The sequence below is a fragment of the Equus caballus genome, chromosome 2, assembly GCF_041296265.1.
Source record: "Equus caballus isolate H_3958 breed thoroughbred chromosome 2, TB-T2T, whole genome shotgun sequence".
NCBI lineage: Eukaryota > Metazoa > Chordata > Mammalia > Perissodactyla > Equidae > Equus > Equus caballus.
Window position 1 is genome coordinate 66,766,058 of NC_091685.1, and position 23,396 is coordinate 66,789,453.

General features: G+C 34.8%; 1 long non-coding RNA gene and 1 other non-coding gene across 3 annotated transcripts in view; one reads left to right on the forward strand and one right to left on the reverse strand.

Annotated features, from left to right (window-relative positions):
- LOC111772518 (uncharacterized) overlaps positions 1–23,396 on the forward strand; it is a 104,374-nt gene that overhangs the window by 73,097 nt on the left and 7,881 nt on the right. For both annotated transcript variants that reach the window (XR_011436678.1, XR_011436677.1), the window contains one exon: positions 22,375–22,482. This is a non-coding gene — a long non-coding RNA (uncharacterized lncRNA). The remainder of the gene's footprint in view (positions 1–22,374; positions 22,483–23,396) is intronic.
- On the reverse strand, positions 2,333–2,439 carry LOC111772638 (U6 spliceosomal RNA). Its single transcript, XR_002806642.1, has one exon. It is a non-coding gene; the product is annotated as a U6 spliceosomal RNA (small nuclear RNA).

The window sequence follows — 23,396 nt, forward strand, 5'->3', positions numbered from 1 at the left end:
GGTCTACTCTCTTAGCAACTTTCAATTATGCAATACAATGTTATTAACTATAGACACCATGCTCTATGTTACCTCCCCATGACATATTTATATTATACATAGAAGTTTGTACCCTTTGACCCCCTTCACACATTTCTCCCTGCCCCACCCCCTACCTCTGGCAACAAGCAGTCTGTTCTGTATATCTGTGAGCTTGTTTGTTTTTGATTTTTTCTTTTGGATTCCACATGTAACTGAGGTCAGATGGTATTCACCTTTCTCTGTCTGACTTATTTCACTTAGCACAATGTCCTCAGGATCCATCCATGTTTTCACAATGGCAATATTTCCTTCTTTTTATGGAAGAATAATATTCCATTGTATGTATGTACCACAGTTTCTTTATTCATTTATTCATCAATGGACACTTAGATTGTTTCCAAATCTTAGTTATTGTAAATAATGTTGCAGTGAACTTGGGAGTACGTATATCTTTTTGAGTTAGTGTTTTCATTTTCTTTGTATAAATACCCAGAAGTGGAATTACTGGATCATATGGTAGTTCTATTTTTGATTTTTTGAGGACCCTTCACACTGTTTTCCATACTGGCTGTACCAATTTACATTCCCACCCACAGAGCACAAAGGTTCCGTTTTCTCCAGACCCTCATCAACACTTGTAATTTCATGTCTCTTTGGTAAGAGCCATTCTAACAGATGTGAGGTGATATCTCATTGTGGTTTTGATTTTCATTTCCATGATGATTAGTGATGTTTTCATGTACCTATTGACCATCTGTATGTCTTCTTTGGAAAAACGTCTATTCAGAGCTTCTGCCCATTTTTTAATCAGATTTTTTTTTTTTTTTTTTTTGCTCCTGAGTTGTATGAGTTATTTATATATTTTGGATATTAACCCTTTATTAGATATATGATTTCCAAGTGCTTTCTTCCATTCAGAAAAGCTTACCTTTTTATTTTGTTGATGGTTTACTTTGCTGTGCAGAAGCTTTTTAGTTTGATGCAGTCTCAACTTTATTGTTGCTTTTGTTGTTTTTGCTTTTGGTGTAAAGATTCAAAAAATCATCACCAAGACCTATGGCAAAGAGCTTACCCCTATGTTTTCTTCTAGAAGTTTTCTGGTTCCAAGTCTGACATTCAAGTCTTTAATCCATTTTGAGTTAATTTTTGTGTATGGTGCAAAATAGTGGCCCATTTTCATTCTTTTGTATGTGGCTGTCGAGTTTTCTCAGCACCATTTATTGAAGAGAATTTTCTTTCCCCATTGTATGGTCTCGGCTCCTTTATCATAAATTAGTTGACCATAGATGCATGCATTTATTTTTGGGGTCTCTATTTTGTTCCATTGATCTATGTGTCCATTTTTATGTCAATGCCACACTGTTTTGATTATGATAACTTTATAATGTAGTTTGAAATCAGGAGGCATGATGCCTCCAGCTTTGTTCTTCTTTGTCAAACTTGCTTTGGCTATTCAGGGTCTTTTGTGGTTCCACACAAATTTTAGGACTATTTGTATTATTTCTGTGAAAAATGCCATTGGAATTTTGATAGAGATTGCATTGAATCTGTAGATTGCTTTGGGTAGTATGGACATTTTAACAATATTAATTCTTCCAATCCATGAATGTGGAATATCTTTCCATTTATTTCTGTCTTCTTCAATGTCTTTCATTAATGTGTTATACTTTTCAGTGTATAGATCTTTCACCTCCTTGGTTAAGTTTATCCCTGGGTATTTCATTCTTTTTGATGCAATTATACATGAAATTATTTTCAATGTTATAGTCTCTTGTTGGATTGACTCCTTTATCATTATGTAATGTCCTTGTTTGTCTTTTGTTATAGTCTTTGTTTTTAAAGTCTATTTTGTCTGATATAAGTATAGCTATCCCAGCTTTCTTTTGGTTTCCATTTGTATGAAGTATCTTTTTCTTTCCTTCACTTTCTGCCTGTGCTTATCTTTGCAGCTGAAGTGAGTCCCTTGTAGGCAAGATATAGATGGGTCGTGTTTTTTTACCCATTTGGCCACTCTGTGTCTTTTGATTGGAGAATTTAGTCCATTTACATTTAAAATAATTCTTGATAGGTATGTGCTTATTGCCATTTTGTTAATTGTTTTTTGTTTGTTTTGTAGTTCTTCTCTGTTCCTTTCTTTTTTTGCTCTCTTCCTTTGTGGTTTGATGACTTTCTTTAGTGATATACTTAGATTCCTTTCTCATTATCTTTTTTTTGTATCTACTATAGGATTTTGCCTTGTGGCTCTATGAGGCTTACATATTACAACTTATATCTATTATAGTCTATTTTATGTTGATAACAATTAAGCTTGAAACATACAGAACACGTCACAAGTTTGCATATTACCCTTCCTCAGGAACCGTGCTAATCTTCTCTAGATCATTCTAATTTTAGTATATGTGCTGCTGAAGTGAACACAGAAAAGTTTTGATAGTGGCCATTCCTGTTAGGGAAATGGGGTTGCTATATTGAAGGGCACAATGAAAGATGCAAGTCATTAATGAAGTAATAGTTCTTGAATTGGGAATTAGATTCATTGTACTTTTAACAAATTAATTAATTAAATGATGTTAATAAAGGTAACAATTCATAAATCAGTGAGATAGTGTTTCATTTACTATGATTATGAGTTCAAAAAGATAAAATGATGTAAGTTAAAATCCAGTAGATAATTTGCTGGAATAAATGTGTGATAAAATGGTATTTTAACAAAGAGAAAGAAGAAAATACCTAGAGGTGCTTGAGGTCATATTCCAGCTAGATAATGAATAGATTAATATTCCCTTGACAAATATATACAAATAATCAACACCTTGTATTTTAGGAGTTTGCATCACTTTTTTAATTTAGTAAATTGTGAAATGTGGGTAGAGATTGGTATTGGTATAACATTATAGAGATTTCATCATTATGAAGCTACTTTTTTACATAAATACATGTTACAAAGTTTCAGAGGTTTATTACAAAATATACATTACAATCTATGACATCAGAAACATACACATTTGTTTGCCACTTCAGTAAAATGATTTTTTAATAAATACAAATAAAGGTATTATACCTGAAACTGTGAAACTACTAGAAAAAAAAATGGGCAAAAACCTTCTTGACATTAGTCTGGGCTATGACTTTTTGGATATGACCCCCAAAGTACTGTCAACAAAAGCAAAAATAAATGAGTGGGGTACATCAAATTAAAAAGCTTCTATACAGCAAAGGAAACAAGAGAGTGAAGAGACAGCCTATGGAATGGGAGAAAATATTTCAAAATATATGTCTGATAGAGGGGTAATGCCCAAAATAAATAAGGAACTGAAACAACTAAATAACAGCAACAAAAAAAAAATCCCAAATAACTCAATTACAAAATGGACATAAGACCTGAATAAACATTTCTCAAAAGAGACATACAGATGGTCAATAGTTATATGAAAAGATGGTCAACATCGCTAGTTCATCAGGAAAATACAAATCAAGACCACAATGAGATATCACCTTTAGAATGGCTATTATCAAAAAGACAAAAGATAGCAAGTGCTGGTGAGGATGAGGAGAAAAGGGAATCCTTATACATTATTGGTGAGAAAGTAAGTTGGTACAACCATGATAGAAAACAGTATTTTGATTCCTCAAAAAGTTAAAAATAGAACTATTGTATGATCTGGCAATTCCACTTCTGGGTATATATCCAAAGGGAATAAAATCAGTATCTCAAAGAGATAAAGATATCTGCACTTCCATGTTTAGTGTAGTACTATCACAGTAGTCAAGATAGGGAAATAAGGGGCCATGATGGATAAAATGGATAAGGAAAATGTATATGTATATATATACACATTTATATATATAATATATAATTATATGTATTATATGTACATAATTATATGTATTATATATATAATATATATATGTAATGATATATAGATGTATACACACACATGTGTGTGTATCTAATGGAATATTGTTCAGCCATAAAAAAGAAGGAAATCTTGCCATTTGTGACAACATGGATGAACCTGGTGGGTATTATGGTTGGCGAAATAAGCCAGACAGAAAAAGATAAATGCTGAGTGATCTCACTTATATATGGAATCCAAAAAGTCAAACTCATAAAAGCAGAGAGTAGAATGGTGGTTTCCAAGACTTGAGGGATGAGGGAAATGGGGAGATGTTGGTCAAACAGTACAAAGTTTGTTATGTATGCTGGATGAATAATTCTGGAGAGCTAATGTACAGCATGGTGATTATAGTTAATAAGACTGTATTTAATGCTCAAAATTTGCTAAAATACTAGATTGTAAGTGCTTACCACGCACACACATTGGTAACTATGTGAGGTGGTAGATATATTAATTAGCTTGATTGTGGTAATCACTTCACAATGTATACATACATCAAAACATCATAGGCCAGCCCAGTGGCGGAGTAGTTAAGTTTGCGCACTCTGCTTTGGCGGCCTGAGTTTGGATTCACATCCTGGGTGTGTACCTACACAGTGCTCAATAAGCCATGCTCTGGCAGCATCCCATAAACAAAAAAATAGAGGAAGATTGGCATAGATGTTAGATCAGGGACAATCTTCCTCAGGCAAAAAGAGGAAGATTGGCAACAGATGTTAGCTCAGGGTTGATCGACCATCTTCCACACACACACATACACACAAATCACCTTATACATTTTAAATATGTACAACTTTTATTTGTCAATTATACCTCAGTAAAGCTGGAAAAAAATCTAAAAAGATAGTATATCATGCTTTCAAGATGTTATATAACATTATTTGTCTTCATTTTGTAGTCATGCATGTCTGCGTGTTTTAAAAATTCCTATATATATAAAAAGATACTAGTTGAGTGGAAACAAAATAGAGAGGCTCACATTTACCTTCAGTCAAATTTTCCCCAGGAATTTTAAAATGCCATAAAAATGAACAGAAATATTAGTAGTAAATTTATGGAGTATTTTCCTATTTGATTTATTCCAGAATGCAGAGTAGAAAAATTAATGACATATTAGTAATTTCTTTTTAATTTTAATGTAAATTAATCCCTTGCAATAATAGAAAATGATGAAAAATCACAAATTTAGTTTCATAATATTTACATTTGTGATTATCTAGATTATTAAATTCAAATTATGAAGTAAATGCTTCCTGTTTCATACTTTGAGGGATAACAGATCAAATAAGTTCTAATGTATTTTCCTACAGATGTTAGAATTTTGCTATCTACAAAACTCCCCATGAATTCTCGTCCATATAGAACTAGCTTACTATCCCAGACAGTTCTTGTAGCAGTTAATTTGTTGGAGCAATTTCCTTTGAATAACGCTTTATGATCTGTTTTTCAAATCACCAAACTATTCAATTATATTTTAGGGAGTATTTATAGTAAATAACTTTTTTCAAAATCTATTTATCAAATAAAATTTGTCAAAAATATTCTTATTTAAACACTCATTTGATGCTGTATTAAAAACATGATATTTTCAGAATCATAATAAATAACTGCTGCTTCAAATTGCCATGATCAATCTTCTTAAATTATTAAATCAAATTTTTAATATGCAAATATATTAATCACACTGACATTTAGCATTAGATTTTTTCTTTATATCTGTGTTCTGACATCTAGTATTTATCTGAAATTATAAAAGATAAATGTATTTTAAAACTCAATGAACATAAATCTCTGCATACACTTCGCATTCCCAACATCATCTTGATTTCTCTAATTTCATTCCTTCTATATAGCAAATATCTATAGTTAATATGTTCTTTGACTCGTATCTTCCCTTCAAACTGAAAGACACAAAACCACAAGGTTTTAGTTTTTTCTTCCTTTTTCAAACGATTTATTTAAGGTCTGCTATTGAAACAGGAAGCTAATTGCATGACTGTTCCTTGATAATAGCTTTTCCTAAGGATGCAGTGGAGGAGTTTGAAATTAAAACAAAATGAAACAAAAAAAGATGTTTATAAAGAAATAAATGAGTTAATGGATAAACACACCATGAAAGATCTTTGCCATTAGACCACAGTAGTGTTGAAGCAGGATAAAGTACACTAACAGTAAGGAAAAGGAACTAAATGCCTCTTTTTATTTTTATATCATTATTTATGAAATAGATCATCAGATCTTTTGAAGCACTGTACTCATTATATAAGAATACTTCATTTATACATTATTTTATACATAATTATATATATATATTTGTCTCACAACTAATGTTCTAACCCATTAACACATTTTGATGCAGTTATCTTCTTATAATCCATCTTCTCCATTATTAAAAGTGTTGCCAGGGGCCAGCCCGGTGGCCTAGTGGTTCAGTTTGGCTCACTCTGCCTCGGCTGCCTGGGTTTGGTTCCTAGGCGTGAACCTACACCAATCGTTGGCAGCCATGCTATGGTGGCAACCAATATACAAAATAGAGGAATACTGGAACAGAGGTCAGCTCAGGGTGAGTCTTTCTCGACAAAAAAGAGGGAGATTGGCAACAGATGTCAGCTCAGGGTGAATCTTCCTCACCAAAAAAAAAGTGTTGCCATTTGGGGGTTCTTGAATTCAGCATAATTGCTTTTTTTCTTATAAATGATTTTGCATTCATAAAACTTATAAAACAACATATATAATTCCTAAAAGTATCCCTCCTTTCAAAACTTACTTCTCTTCACCTGATATTTTAATTCATTTTCCACAGAGTAATTTTATTATCTTTAGTAATTAATATCACATACCCCTTTATATATCGTCTAATACATAACATAGTAAAGCAGCCTCTCTGCATTTACTCTGTGATGTTAGGAGGTTTTGGTTTATGTTATCTTCATCTCTGTACTTTTCTCTATGTCCCTTAAAGCTAGACCAAAGCCCAGCATATGGAAGTTGTTCAATAATCATGAAATTTTTAAATAAGGTGTAAGAAAAGTTGAAATGTCTCTTATTTGCTCACTTTGTTACATTGTTCCACTGATAGTAGTTATTATATTTGTCAAAATGCTTTCATAGAGTTAATAAATAAAACTGATAACTCAAAACAGAATTTTCAAAGTTTGTTCCAAGTTTTCAAAAGTCGGCTACTCTCAGAAAGACCTGAATACCACATCCTGTCTTGTAGCTACATAATACATATGTCCATGTATTAACAATGCTCTGCTTTGTATTTTTATTTTAAAAATCAGAGCCACTTCAATTTTTTTACTAACTTCTTTTTTAAAGGGACAAAATAATTAAGAGCAACTATCTCAAAAGCTCCAAAGTTATCCTGGATTTTTGTAACAGGTTTGAGAAACACAAAAAGGAAAAGGAACAAAAAATACATTAGTGAGGTCATTTACAACTCTATAGGCATGTATTTCATTGTCTAAGGTTATTTTCACAAGCACAGGATTTGATTCCCAGTAATTTTTAAAGAAGTTTGAACGCTGTATATAACACAAATGAAACTCTGTGAAAGAAACAATCATATAGGAAAAAAAGTCTTGATTGTCTCCAATTGAATGACTGGAAAACAGAAATAGAAACTTTGTCAACTTTTTTTCATCCTTATTTATAAAAATCTGGTTTGTTACTGAGGGATTCTATGGTTAGTGTTCAGCACATAAATATTTTGTATTTTTAGCTTCTCTTTTTGCCAGAGAAAAGCAATTTGTAACAGTGAGCTCTAATAAATAAGACAATTTTATTGCAGATGATTTGCTTTAGTTTCTAAGCAGATGATACTCCCTGCTTAAAGATTCATATATCTCACTTCAGATTTTTCTTGATCGAAGATGTGACATAAAATGTTTGCACATTCTATGAGTAGAAGTGAGAGACATACATTGTTTTAATGCTATGCATATGAAAACATTTACAGCTGTGAGAGTCTTAGGGAGTCTTGTATAAACTTTGTTTATAGAAGAATTTTCTAAGTGATAGTTAATCAATGCATATGCTTTTTTGCATGTAACACCTGTTAATCACCCAAATGTACTGGATCACATTTTTGGAAATGCTGAATTAACTGACTCAAATCCAAACGTAATATTTAATTAAACAAATATGTGTTTCTAACTAGAAATCTCTTTCTAGAAAACTCTAAGAAAACCTACAGTCACACACAATTCTAGGAATTGTTACAGTATGTTTTGGGAACAGTAGATAGTGTGACATAATCACACCACCCCATTCCCTCTTTCTGTGTCTACATCTCTGTGTTTGCATTAGTGATAGGGAATGTGAGATCATCAATTGCAAAAAAGGATTTTGTTATTTTTAATATTTAGTAGTAATAGAAAGACACATAAGCATGAGAAAATACATAACAAAGGTATACAACAGAATAGACGTGTAGCAATAGAAGAGAAAATGCCCTAGATATAAGGAAATGATAACAGATAAATCTTGGATCTGCCCAATGGAGTGAAGGGCCCTGGAAATAGTAAACGTGATGGCAAATTTCAAAGTCTTGTTTATTTCTCAGTTTTTAATTTTTTTAAAAGACAAAGCAAAGTTGCAGAATGTATGTTACCTTTATGTTGTTGTTTTCACCAGTTTTACTGTGGTGTGACTTACATACAATGAAATGAATTCATTGTAAGTGTACAGTTTGATGAGTTTTGACATATAATCATGTAACAACCATTCTATTAAGATATAGAGCATTTCAATCATCCTCCAAGTTCACTTTGTGCTCAACTCTCTCATCCTTGGTTCCAGGCAATCTCTGGTCTGCTTTTGATCACTACAGATTAGATTTGCCTTTTCTAGGGGTTTTTGTAAGTAGAATAATTGAGGATATAATCTCTAGTATCCATTTACCTACACTAAGCAAAATGCTTTTGAGACTCATCCATGTTATGTGAATCTGTAGTTTTGTTTCTTGCTGATTTATATTTCACTCTATAAACATGTAAAACTTCTTTAGCCAAGCCATCCACCTGCTGATGGAAATTTTAGTTAGCAAATCAGTAATTTTGTTTTAATCAAGTCATGGTTAGTCAAAACTCTTGGACATTTCTGCTTCTGGTAAAGATAATATAACAAGGACAAAAACTACCCTCTCCCCTAAAATAACCAAACCTCAACAAAATATATGAAACAATTTTTTTATAGGCATTATGCATCAGGGTACAAAAGATAGTGTTTTCTGAGAGACAAGAAACAAATGAGGTGAACCCTGTGAACCCTTATGAAGGTGAACCCTTATGCTTTGCATTTCTCAGAAACATGAGCTACTTATTCTCCAAAGTATTGGTTTAAACAAAACAGAAGTTTCTTTCTATCCTACTAGAGCTTCAGAGTAGTCTTGCCAGGGATGATAAGGCAGCTTTATAAATTCATTTAGGGATTCAGACCCTTTCTGGCTCACCATTTTACTGTGTAGCCCTAGTCGTCATGATCCAAGGTGGCTCCTAGAGTTTCAGACATCTTGTCTGCATTTCAGGCAGCATGATGGACAAAAGGTCAAAGACTATCAAGCCTCTTTTTCATAGACGATGTCATAAAATTGCAGTATTATTTTTTACATCTCATCACTTCCTTTACATCCTAATGGTCAAAATTTATTTGCATGGCCATATTGAGCTGCATGGGAAGCTGTAAAATAAGGTTTTTTAATTACGTAGCAGGGTACTCAGCTAACAATGACAGTGTCAATATTAAGAGGTAAATTACAGTCTCTTTCACAAGCCCAGTTAGCCTAGTGTTCAGAGACTATTTGCTCATTATCCTAATTAGTATGCCATGGGATAGCCCTATGTTTTGTGTTTATTATTTCTAAGCTCAAAGCCTCGGTGCAGAGCTATTAGCTTCTAATGTTCTATGTTGTTATTCTCCTAGATTTTAGCATATCAATTAAGAAAATAACAACATAAAAAGGAGATTTGCCTCTTCAATATACTCTGGGAGCATTAAAATTAAAGTATGAATACCAAATTAATGTTCAAACAATTTTATATTTGATATCGTTATGCAAGAGTTTGTTATTACAACTTTTAAGCCACAGACATATTACAAGTAGTAGAGAATAGCAATAGGATAAAAATTATATTAGATATGAAGGGAAGTTGGGATGCATAATTCACAAACTTCTAAAGAATTTATGGAAGAATAAATATCAATTGATTGTTATTTTTTGTTATTATTGTATGCATCTCAATCCCCTGGGACATTTATTCTTATTTACAGCATAAATTGAATCCCAAGTTTATTTTAACCAATTGAAATTATTTCATTAGATTTTATCAATACTACAAAAACCTCATTTGTTTTTAATCAAAACAAACACAACTTTGGGGCCGGCCCAGGGGTACAGTGGTTAAGTTTGCATATTCCGATTCTGCGGCCCAGGGTTTGCCAGTTTGGATCCCGGGTGCGGACCTACACACTGCTTGTCAAGTCATGCTGTGGCAGGCGTCCCACACATAAAGTAGAGGACGATGGGCTTGAATGTTAGCTCAGGGCCAGTCTTCCTCAGCAAAAAGACGTGGTGGGGGGGATTGGCGGCAGATGTTAGCTCAGGGCTAATCTTCCTCAAAAACAAAAATTTAAAAAACAGAAAGAAAACAAACACAACTTTGATGTTCAGAGAAAGAATGTGAACCAAGGAACAAAGTATTAAAAAAAAAGATTTCTGAAAGACTTAAGTGAAGGTGTCACAGATAAACACAGACATTAGTTACGGAGGTGAGAGCAGATTGTATTCAGTAACTTACCCACAGTAGGGAAACAGCTGAGCTCCGTTCTGATCTGTGAAGAGGTGACTGGGTATTGTAAAGGGAGAATGAGGGAGAGGGGAGAGGGAACAAGCAGCTCCAGCAGAGACTGGATTTGTTAACTGGTGATTATCTGAGGGAGAAGCAACTTCTGTATTGTATCTTTATAGCAGGAGACGGAGATGCAAGTTAGAACAAGGTGCCCCCTGGGCTGGGCTGGGAGGGAGAGCAAGAGTCATTTCCCTGAATGTTTGCATTTCAAAGAGACAGCTCTCAGGTCCTTAAGAAGACAGCTGGGAGGGCAGGGGGTGGAGTTCTACAGCTCAAAGGGAGAGAGAAAGGATTTATATGGCTAGCTTTCTAAAGTAGCTGCTCCAAGAGTGGGATTTAGGGTCCTAGATGTTTATTACCAGGTTTTACCCAGATCAAACAATCATTCTCCAGGCAGTAGACTCTTATGGGAGGCTAGGGTCATCCTAGGTGTGCAGCCTTGAGGTATTAGAGATGATGTTAGTGTTTGTTCTCTTAATTAGTTCTTAGTTCTCTTACTGTGGGAGTAGAGGAATAGGTAAAATCATTTGGGCTGAGAGTCTGCAGTTTTTAAGTTGAGGCCTAGTTGAAAAGAGGGCTCAGAGGAGCCTAAGAAGACAGTCTTTGCCAAAGGGCTTTATTTCTTTAGCTTTTGAAAAAAATTTCAACCTTGAATTCAGTTAAATAATGTAATATTGTGGTACTCAAAATACTAGAGATGTTAGCTATTTTAAGAAAATTGTTTAGACAAGAGGGTCTCTGTATTTGTATGAACTTGTCCCTTTCCTCTGAGATACTTTCTGTGTTCCAGAGAAGAGTAAAAATATGTAATATTATTTGTATTCAAACATATAAGAGTGTTAACTCTATTTTTTAAATAAAAACTAATTTGCTACTATTTTAACAGCTTTATTGAGATATAATTTGTATACCATACCATTTACCTATTTAAAGTATATGATTCAATGATTTTGAGTATATTCAGAGTTATGCAAACATCACCACAATCTAATATTTAGAATATATCTTCACCCTAAAAAAAGAAGTCTCGCACATTCGTCATTCCCTGTTACTCTTCCCACCTCCACAGGCCTAAGAACCCACTAATGTACTTTTTGTCTTTATGGATTTGCCTGTTTTGCACATTTCATTTGGATTATTGTGGCTTTATTTACTTACTTGTAATAGGTCTATTCCAATTTTCTACTTCTTTTTTGAGTCAGTTTCAATAATTTATATCTTTCTAGGATTTGCCCATGTCACCTAGGTTATTTAATATGTCGGCATACATTTTTTCATAATATTGTCTTTATGATCGTTTATTTAGGTAAATTTGATACTGGCACCCTGTCTTTCATGCTTACTTTCCGTGTGGTATTATTGTCAAATATGTTATACTGCTATGTTATAGACCCAACCATACAGTTGTATACATAGTTTTAAACAAATGCTTTTTAAATCACTTAAGAGAAGAAAGGAGAAGAAATATGCAGTTTTACTGTCTTTTATAATTACTTACACAATTACTTTCCTGGTACTCTGTTTTTTTGTGCTAATTTGAATTGTTCTCTGCTTTCACTTGATTTCAGTCTGAAGACCTTCCTTTATTATTTTTTGAAAGGTGGAGTGCTAGCAACATCTTTCTTACTTTATGTTTAGCTGAATGCCTTCATTTTTGAAAGACAGTTTTGCTGGATGTAAGTTTCTTTCTCCACTTTTTCTTTCTCTCAAAACTTTAAATATGTCATCCCACTGCCTTCTGGCCGCTTACTTCTGATGAGGAGTCAGCTAACCAGCTTACTGGGGTCCTCTTGTATATGATGGGTCATTGTTCTCTTGCTGCTTTCAAGATTTTCTGTTTGCCTTGTCTTTCAACATTTTTCTATCATTTGTCTGTGTCTTTCTCTCTTTGTATTTATTATACTTGTTGGTTTTTCAGCTTCTTGGATGTATAGGATAATATTTTTATATTAATGTGTTGGGAAGTTTTCAGCTATGATTTTTTCAAGTATTTTTGTCTGCTCTTTCTCTCCTGTTCTTATGGTACTCCCATTGCGTATGTTGGTGTGCTTAATGATATCCCACATATCTCTGTGGCTCTCTTCATTTTTCTTCATTATATTTTTTCTAAATATTTCACATTGCATAATCTCTATGATTTTATCTTCAAATTTGTTGGTTCCTTCTTTTTCTTGCTCAGATTTTCTGCTCATCTCTTCTCATGAAGTTTTCACTTTTCTAATTATGATTCTCATCTCCAGAATTTCCATTAGATTCTTTACTTATAATTTCTACCTCCTTATTAATATTTATTTCTTATGACTTCATCATCATTCTTTCTTTTGATTCTTTTAATGATTGTTTCCTTTAGCTCTTTGAACATATTTATAATATAGCTGCTTTACAATCTGTCTGCCAAATCCAACTTCTGAACCCTGCCAAAGACAGTTTTAATTACCTGTTAACTTTTTTGTTTGTTTTGTGTTTTCTTGTGTGTATTTCTATGGAGGAGGTTCACACTTTCCTAAATTTACGTGTCCTCTAAGTGTTGTAGAAAACTGGATATTTTAGATAATATATTGTAGCAACTCTATACGCAGATCCTCCACCCTAACTTGATGTTGTTGTTTGCTTGCTTATTAATTTGTTTAGTGACTCAACTGGACTAATTCAGTGAAGTCTATTTCCCTTTCAGTATGCAGCCTCTGATGACGCTCCTCAGAAGGCATGGTCTTGGGCCTCTGCACAGCAACCCTGATCTTCCTCACCAAGGAATGACTGTGGTTTTAATAAATCTGTCTATAAATTATAGATAAAATTCAAGATATATATAATCCATTGATATATATAGACAAACATAGATAATATTTTCTATTTGAATAAATGTCAAGTATAACTCACCAGTGGTCTGTGACCACAGTTTGTAAAACAAGAAGTTACAGCCAATCCTTTCACAGTGGGAGAAAGTGCTCATGGGAGTTTCACTGCTTCTTGCCTTCCAAAGGGGCTCCTGCTGCTTTGCCTGCATTCTCTTAGCACCAGTGCACAGTTTGCACAGAGTTAATTTATGCTTATTACTTAAGTGTTCTGAAATTTTTCTCTTTGGTTCATTTAGTATTCTCGGCTCTTTTTCTAACCTTTTTAACTATTTGTAGTCTGTTTTCAGTGAAAACTAGGAAACATGCTATTGTGAACAGTCTATCATATGTTACCATCCTGTAGTAGACTAGCAAACTTAAAAATACATTTCAAAATTTTTAGAAGTAAACTTTTTCTCATAATAAATTTTTTCCAATGTGACATAAAACATGTTTATTAATAGACTCAAAGATATTTTCTCGGGGCCGGCTGAGTGGCGCAGCAGTTAAGTGCGCATGTTCCACTTTGGCTGCCTGGGGTTCACTGGTTCGCATCCTGGGTGTGGACATGGCACCACTCATCAAGCCATGCTGTGGCAGGTGTCCCACAGATAAAGCAGAGGAATATGGGCCCGGATGTTAGCTCAGGGCCAGTCTTCCTCAGCAGAAAGAGGAGGATTGGCAGATGTTAGCTCAGGGCTGAGCTTCCTCAAAAAAAAAAAATTTTTTCTCTGTAAAAATTAAAAAGCCAAAAGTAGATAAACTTATGTTTAGCATTTAATTTTTACCTTTTGTGGAAATGATGTAGATATTCAATGAATATACTTTATTTAGTGTAAGTTAGTATAAACTTTTATCTTATTTACATTTATTTAAAACACTTGTTTTTAACAATTATGCTTGGATTAGACATTAAACAGCTAACTATTATCTCATTATTTTTCTTGTTGAAAGATTCTATAACAGAAATAATGTAATCTTATTTGACTAGTAAACCCAAATAGAAAAACTTGAATTGCATTTTGCATTGCATTCAGTATTGGTAACTATGAAGACATACCTGACTTTATTAAACCAACCAACTTAAACTAGCTTTTATTTACCAGAAGATTATCCTAGATCATGGGAACTTGAAAAACATTTAGGCTGTTTTTCTTTTATTTCTGAGAGTATACTTAATTTACATAGTACTTGTTTGTCTTTAAGCCAGTTGAATAGAGCTCTTTCCAAATAATTTTGACGATACCATCCAGAGGTAGAAAAATATCACATACATATATAGGCCTACACACATAGACATATAGAAAGACACAAATGGAGATCTTGTAGGTTTCATTTTAAATTTTTAGCCATGCCTCAGGTATAACAATATAAAACTCATGAGTTTATGAATAGCAGTTGGAATAAGTTAAATTCTCCTGCTCAGATGACTAAAGCTTTTTACTATTTGTGGAGAAGACTTTCAAGATTTGCATTTGCCCTTGACAAGTTATCTAGACTTTGGACAAAGGAGCTTTTATAGCAGTTTGTGTATGTTTTTGTAAAAAAGGGCTCTTTACGTTTTTTTTTTCCTTTAGTCTCCGGTGAGTGGCGGCTGTGTCTTAGTTACCTCCTGGGGAATTTACATTTCAAAGACAGAGTAAGATTTCCGTCTTCAAGGGACAGAGAAAGTTTGCAAGTTTTCTCCTAGGAGCTTTGGCTTTATTTCTCTATTATCAGAAGCCTAGAGTAATTAAATTTTTCCTTCTTTTTCTGTAAGTTCAGGACAATTGCAGTCCAATGTTCTGATGTTTTACAATATCAGCAAATGTCTGAAGGCAAATATGAAAGGGTTTGAGTGGATTTTTAGTTGCTCTAGGAGCTATGCTTTTGTTTCTCTAAAGATTCAAGTTGTAAATTAAGAGTTGCTGATTTTCATTTTTTTTTTTGGGTCTGCATATCTGCCAGCTCTCTTCAAGGAATTAGGTGGCCTTTTCCATTATAATGCTTTGAGCTTCATTTGCCCACTTAACTACACTATTTTAAATTTGTGTCTTTTTCACTAGGGAAAAAATTTCCAACTAAGATGGAAATCAAAAGATTCCATGTTCTGCTGTCCAGGGGACATGAATTTTCTGGGTGGGGGTCTAGGATGCATAGGAAGGCCTGAAGATGGCAAAGCCTGATTACAAAGCCCAGCAAAATGAGTCTTATTGTCTGTCCCAGGTGCTTCTGCTAAATTTATTTCCTGTTTTGCAGCATTTACATGAGTTACCTGTACATGCTAGACCTAGAGACTAGGCTAGAGTGTTTTCTGTAAATCTTATAGGGAAAGGAAAGTTAAAATAAGCAGCTGGATGTTTAAGGGATTTTCTGAGGAAGGTGGAGTTAAGGGAAGCAGCTGAAGAGATGGGCTGGATATTTTTTATGAGGAAGGTTCACCCTGAGCTAATGTCTGTCACCAATCTTCCTCTTTTTGCTTGAGGTAGCTCTGAGCTAACATCTGTTGCCAGTTGTCCTCTATTTTTTGTATGTGGGTTGCCACCACCACATGGCTGCAAACAGTGGTGTAGATCTGCACCTGGGAGCTGAACCCAGGCTGCCAAAGTAGAGCACACTGAACTTAACCAGTAGGCCACAGGGCCAGCTGAGATGGGGCTGGATTTTAAAAAGGAGAGTTTATGTGTATGTGGACTTCAGTTTTATTCTAGGTTTAATTTCCATTCTTTTATTTTTTTAAGGGAGTCCCTAAGGCTAGCTGTTATACTTCTTTGTATACGTCTTTTTTAATTTGGTCTTTTGACAAGTACTAATAAGACAATTGTTTTCAGTGAGAGCTCTCCAAAAATTTTTCAGTTTAGTCAGTTCAAAGGATCCATTGTCTGGCCATTGATGAGTAGAATCTTCATAGTTACTCAAGCCAATAAGACTTTTTATGGATTAACTAAGGACACAAGAGGTGTCCCACAAGAGAGTGCAAAAGATACAGCCCTCACAATATCCAGAAAGTTCACTTTCAAAAATAATCTAAGCAAAGACCTTCATTTCATAGATGGTAGGGATGGTGTAGTGAAAACTGTGTCTCCAGTTTCCTACAAGAACATGAGACGCCTCCAGTCATAGACCCGCTAATCTGTAACACTGGGCAGGTGCTACGGGAACGGGACTTTTCCAGCACAAACAAACCAATGAAAGTTGAGATGATAAAGATCTCTTGTTACTGCACAAAGGCCATGATCTGCTCACCGTGAGACAAAAGCCAATCATCAAGAAGCAAGATGGTGGAAGAGAAAGGGCATTTTGTTACAGCTTGCTAGTAAGAAGGAAGATGGCTGACTAATGTCCAAAAGAACCATCTTAAGGGGGGCACAGAATCTTGAAGCAGTTATATGGGCCAGTGAGTTATAGGGGAAGGGGTTAGGAATGTTGACCTTCTGGTGTTACAGACTGGGATTTGCCACACCAGATCCTTGTTTCCTTGTTTTCTTCTTTTTTTTTTTTTAAATATGATGCTAGCTGTAGATTTTTTTTTTTTTAAGATTGGCACCTGAGCCAACAACTTTTGCCAATCTTTTTTTTTTTTCTTTCTGCTTTTCTCCCCAGATCCCCCCAGTACATAGTTGCATATATTTTAGTTGTGGGTCCTTCTAGTTGTGGCACGTGGGATGCTGCCTCAACGTGGCCTGATGAGTGATGCCATGTCCGTGCCCAGGATCCGAACCAGCGAAACCCTGGGCCGCGGTAGCAGAGTGCGCAAACTTAACCACTCGGCCATGGAGCCGGCCCCCAGATCCTTCAGTTTCACTGATGATGGCTATCAGCATAGACTCTCTGTCTGAGGGTCATCACATTCCTAAGGAACTCAAAAGAACAAAGTTATCACCTTATCACAGCTGGGAGGTATGTGTACTAGCAGGGGTCATAAAATCTACAGAACAAGTGGATCTCCTGGAGGGTGCAAATCCAACTGGGTTAGTTAGTCGGAGGCTGTTCAAAGTTACAGCATGGTCTCTTTTCTACAATATGGCTTCCCTGTGTCAACCTTGTGTTGAGCCATTTTCACCCTTATGGACTGGACCCCTTACAACTAATTCTCCTGAGAGCTGGCATGGCCAGACAGAGAGAGTGCTGCTTATGGCTTTGTATCTCACTACCCTATTCTATGCAACTGATGACTAAAGTGCACCCCTATAAGTGCACCTTCTAGATGGTGGAGAGCAAAGATAATACTGTCACTGGTCACACAAAGACAAGCTCTCAGGACATAGGACAAGATGAAAGGAAAAGCGTCATCCAGTTTTTACATACAGGAACAGCAACAAAGTTTGTCTAAACAGATGCCAGTCTGGTGAGAACCGTGAGCTCACCAGCCTGTGAGGCCAACTTGAACAGTAGGCTTTTAGGGCCTATGCCTTCATTCTATCCTGTGGTTTTTCCTCCTTATGACAAACAACACAACAGACAGAGACAAAGAAAAACAATGGCCATCTCTGGGAGGTAAAGATTCAACAAAAATTAATAGTAGTATTCTAACAAAGTTTTTACCAGAGTTGGCAAACTTAAGGAACTAGTTACACAAATGTTTTCTCCTGCCAATCTAAATTTAGAAAAGGAAGGGACAAGAAATTTTTACGTTCCTCTCTCAACCAGGCATACAGAGAGATCTGGGAGAGCGGACTTTGTTAAGAATTCTTACCTTCTGCCAGCACTTGTCAGAAGTCCCAGGATCTCTCAGCTGCAATAGCCCTGGAGCAAGCATTGTCCAGCCAATGAAGTTTATCTTGCCAAATACATCAGTTGTTGGAGAGGAAATATTTTTCCTCTACCCTTCTAGGTTATCTTGGCTTGTCTAATAATTAAATTGACAGAAGACAAATCAACAGGAGCAAAACAAACAAATTTAATTTGTACATATGGAGGTCTCATAGGTATGGAAACTGAGAAGTGACTGAAGCAGGCTGTTTTATACTTTTCAATTACTTGTGAAGATTTAACAAAACAAAGGGATATGGGCTTGGGGGAGCAAATTAATGAAGAAGTAACAAAGTTTATTAATACTTCTTCCTCAGCCCCAAATTTCTTATCTCTGGCGTTAAGGATGCCCCCCATCCTCCCAGTATAGGGAGAGTACTTTCCCATGAGAGCTTTGTTTCCTGCTTTTGGAGGAACAAAGGAGAGTTAAAGAGTTCTTCTTGCACTGGCTGTTTCTCAAGTAACTTTGATTCAAAATCATCAAAATCTTACTTTGGGATATTTTGGGGCAGTCTGCCCTGAGCCCCATCACATCATGAAGGCAAATCCTTCAGTACCCACTTGAAACACTTCATTCCATAGGCTTCATAAGCAGGTTTATCAGGCCAGATCGGGGAACAGACAACAAGCTTTCTTGTCGCACCCCAGAACCACTTATCTCTGCCTTCAGGTGTCAATATATAATTCTCCCACACTAGGAAACTTGTTTTTGTTGAAATGAACCCATGAAAATATGCATGCACACTACCACCAAAGACACTAGGAAATTCCTAAGATTAGAATCATCTAGTTGTCTTCCCACAGAGCTAAATACAAAACATTTTACATGGTTAAGGTAAGGATCAAATCAGAAATTAGAAAATTTCTTATCAGTATGATCAAGTCTGAGAGAGAGAACTGCGCTATATTAAGGATAATTTTAGTTTTGGAAGGAAATTTTCTAGACTCTCCCTCCAATAACAACAACAAAAAAATGAAAACTGGATCCAAAGTACAATTTGAAAATATTTTCCCCAATATTTTTAAAGTTATTTTAACTTTGTAGAATTGACAAAAAGACAAATACAATTTATTTGAAAATAAAACTAGTCATTATTATCATATGTATTGGTATGATTCTAATGTGTTAACCAGAGGTTACAAAGAACTCCTTTGCAGTCTAAGTCCACTTGTAAAGCTATGAGAGTTCTAAAGCTCAGGACCTGAGAACATTTTGCCAAGTAAAACTCCCTGTAGAAGGGAAGATGTTTGAACTCTTTGATGCATAAGTTAATTTAATTCCTTCTGAACACTAATTAGTTCTTTAAAGCTATAATGTATATTGAACTGCTTTCTTTAATTAAATTTGCTAATGAAAGTATCTGATGACAACATCTCCTACAATTGCAGATAAATTAAACTTTTAGTGTTTTTTAACCTCTTTTTGACATTTTGATGTGATTAAAAGCATATTTAGAGTTCAACTCCAAATTATGAGATTAAATTGCTGTTTTATGTACATATTTCTTATTGTTTTAACAAACATTAACTCCAGCTCCAGTTATTAAAGATTACTCAGAAAAGAACATGGTGACAGCTACACTATGAGGTATTAGTCATATGCTGAAGATAAAAGATCAAAAAGATAGATGCAGCCTATGTGGGAACACCATGGAACATCATACCAGTCCTCAACTGACTAATTTCAGACTAGTTTTACATGAGATATAAACCTCAGTCTAAAGTCACTGTTAATGGGGGGGGAGGGGGTTCTGTGATAATATTATCAAACCTAATCCTAAGTAATACTTCTCAACCCCCATATTGTTCACAGATTGCCTGCATACTAAATTGCAAAAACATAGAGCATCAAAAAGATAACAGTTCCAAATTCCTCAAGCCTACAACATTGTTATTTTTTAACTTATGCAGCAAATATTTACTGAGTTCTACATGTTCAATAAACCCCCGCTTACCCTATTCCATTGAATCCGAAGCTATTCCTTGCTCTGCCTTTCTTAATTCTGTCTCTCCTCAAAATAATACCTTTGTATCCACATCCTTAAAACACTGCATTCCATAGCTTTTTATGTGCACAATTTCCATGTCTATTCACTTTGAAGTACTTTTCTGTTTTCAATGTTTCACTAATTATATTTGTCAATGATAATTTTTTTTTGAGGAAGGTTAGCCCTGAGCTAACATCCACCACCAATCCTCTTCTTTTTGCTGAGGAAGATTGGCCCTGAGCTAACATCTCTGCCCATCTTCCTCTACTTTATATATGAGATGCCTGCCACAACATGGCCTGATGTGTGGTGTTTAGGCCCCCCACCCGGCAGCCAATCCTGCCAACCCTGGGCCGCTGAAGCAGAGCATGTGAACTTAACCACTATGCCACTGGGCAGCACCGTCAGTGTTACTTTTATGTATGTAAATACATTGTGTAAATGATTTTAATGTGACCCAAACTATTTAGCCCAAATAGCATTTCTTTTTATCTCATCTCAGGAAACAATATAGCTGTAGTAAACAAAGATATATGTTTCTCAATTTTTTAAAATTAAGAATGTCAATTTTCAATTGTCTTTCATCAGTAATACTGGATAACAGAGACAATGGAACTGTAACTTAAAAATGCTTCAAAGAAACTATTTTGACTTTAATATTATATATCATGTCAAATTATCAATCAAACGAGAAGAAATTAAACATATTTACATACTAGTAAGGAAAAGGAAATTTACCTCCAATTTATTTTTCCAGGGAATATTTACCTGTAGTTTTTATCCAGCCAAATATAAACCAATAAAAAAGGAAGGCATGAAACTGAATAAAATGTGGATCTAAATGGAAGTCCAGTGAAAAGAAATCAAAAGGTGGCAAAATATCTGAGAGGCATGGGCCACACATAATCCAAACTAGATTTTGAAGTCAGAGTTTTCTGAAGATAATATATTCAAGTTAAATGCATTAACTCAACAAAAATATGACAATGGAACTAGATGAGCTTAGTATAAATACATATGCTCTTTTTGCAAACATGTAAAATAAATGCATTTAAAAACCAGAGAAAATGAGGGCTATGCAGGAAATGCATGACTCAAGTTTGAAGTGTCAGTACTTAAAGCAAGTGAAGAGGTATTAAAAAAAGAGACAGAATCAATTTGACCTTGAGTTCTAGAACAATTTGATTTTAGCAGAAAGATTGAGTGAAAGAATTTTATTTCTTTCAGGGTAGGCAAATTAAGAAGAATAATTTTTCAGGTGCCTTAGGGTTCCAGAAGGAAATAGATGGCTCATTCAATTTAGGATAATTCAAGGAGTGTTAATTAAAGGACTGTTTACAAATGTGTTCAAGGTTTAGAGAAACTGCAAGATCTAATGCAGTACTCCTCTCTAGGAAGAGCAGAGGAGAGGTATTACTGAGCCCTAAGGGACTAGGGATGGAGTATTTTCTGGAATCTGGAAGGAGACAGTAGTTTAGAAAAGGCTGCTTAGAAGAACACTATGATCTTTGGTGAAGGGACAAAGGCCTAAATTTACAAATGATAGTTAATGCTATGGAAGAGGCTAAAATCACCAAAGAAAACAGAATAATATAAAAGAAAACCTAGAAGTCAAGCCCTTTTATTTTCACTATATGTATATGCCCCCTTTCTTTCTGATTTATGAGGGTGTGCATATTTTCTAATTCATGGTTGTATCCCACAGGACCTAAATATTTCCAGGCATATAGTAGGTGCTCTCAATAAATATTTGACAAATGTATGAATTAAAGACTTGTTTATTAATAAACTATTATCTGTTAGGGGCTATTGTGCTGGGGAATGAGAAACTTAATCAAAACTTTAAGAATTTATTGTGTGTCAGGGAATACCTGAATACTAGTTATTGCTTCCCATATCTACTTTCTTTATAGTTTTGGTCAGCCTCAGGCAGTGCGGTCAAAGCAACAGAATGTCATAGTTGCCAATAGTCTACGCCAATTTTCAGAAGTCTGTCACATCAAAAAGCTTTACCCTAGTTTTACTGCTATTTTTTTCTCCCCTGCAGCAAAGGCCTTCATTTGTTAGAGGCGAAGAAGGTGAGCAGAATAAACATTAACTTATTCTAACTGGTCAAGTCTGCAGGAGATGCAATAGGTCTGAGAGACTGAAATAGGTCAGTAAACATCTTTTATTGGCAAACTCAAGATCTTCCTTTATGTGTTAAACCCTCAAATTCCCCCTAAACTGTTTCCTGGCCATTCTTCCAATATTGCTTTTCTAATTTTAATTTTGAATATTAAAAGTAATTGCACAGCATGGTTTTCTGAAGTCAGATATATAAAGTTCAGTTTTGCCTTCTTGGTTCAGGCTCCCAAAGTGTTTCACATAGATGCAGAAATATAAACAATATTCAGACTTGTTTTCCTTATTTTACTGATGAAAGCATACACATTGCAGTCCTTAAAATCTTCAAAATATTTATGCCCTCAAAACCAAGTAAGTTCTTTCTGAGACCTCTTAGCAAATATAATTGTAACTCATTTAAGCCTACTTCACTCATACATTATTCTACTGCGATCTATTTCCTCTTTAAATGTGTCACATCTTATCATCAGTATATAACAGATACGTTATTCTTTACTAAATCCATACATACTATATCTTATTCATATTTCCTTATTTTTCCTCTTATGTCCTTTTCTATTCCAGGATCCTATCCAGGATACCACACTACATTTAATCATTACATATCCTTAGGCTCTTTTTGGCCATGACAATTTCTTACACTTCATTGTTTTTGAAGACCTTGACAGTTTTTAAGAGTACTAGCCAGGTATTTTGTAGAATTTACCTCAATTGTGATTTGTCTGGTGTTTTTTTCATGATTAGATCAGGAATATGTATTTTGGGAGGAAGACCACAGAGCTAAAGTGCCATTTTTATCATAACATATCAAGGGGACATGGTGTAGCCCACACTTAAGGAGCGGGGAGCTATGTTCCACTTCTTTGAGGGCTGAATAGCTACATAAATTATTTGGAATTCTCCCGAATGACAGATTTGTCTCTTTTTCTTGGGAAGTATTTA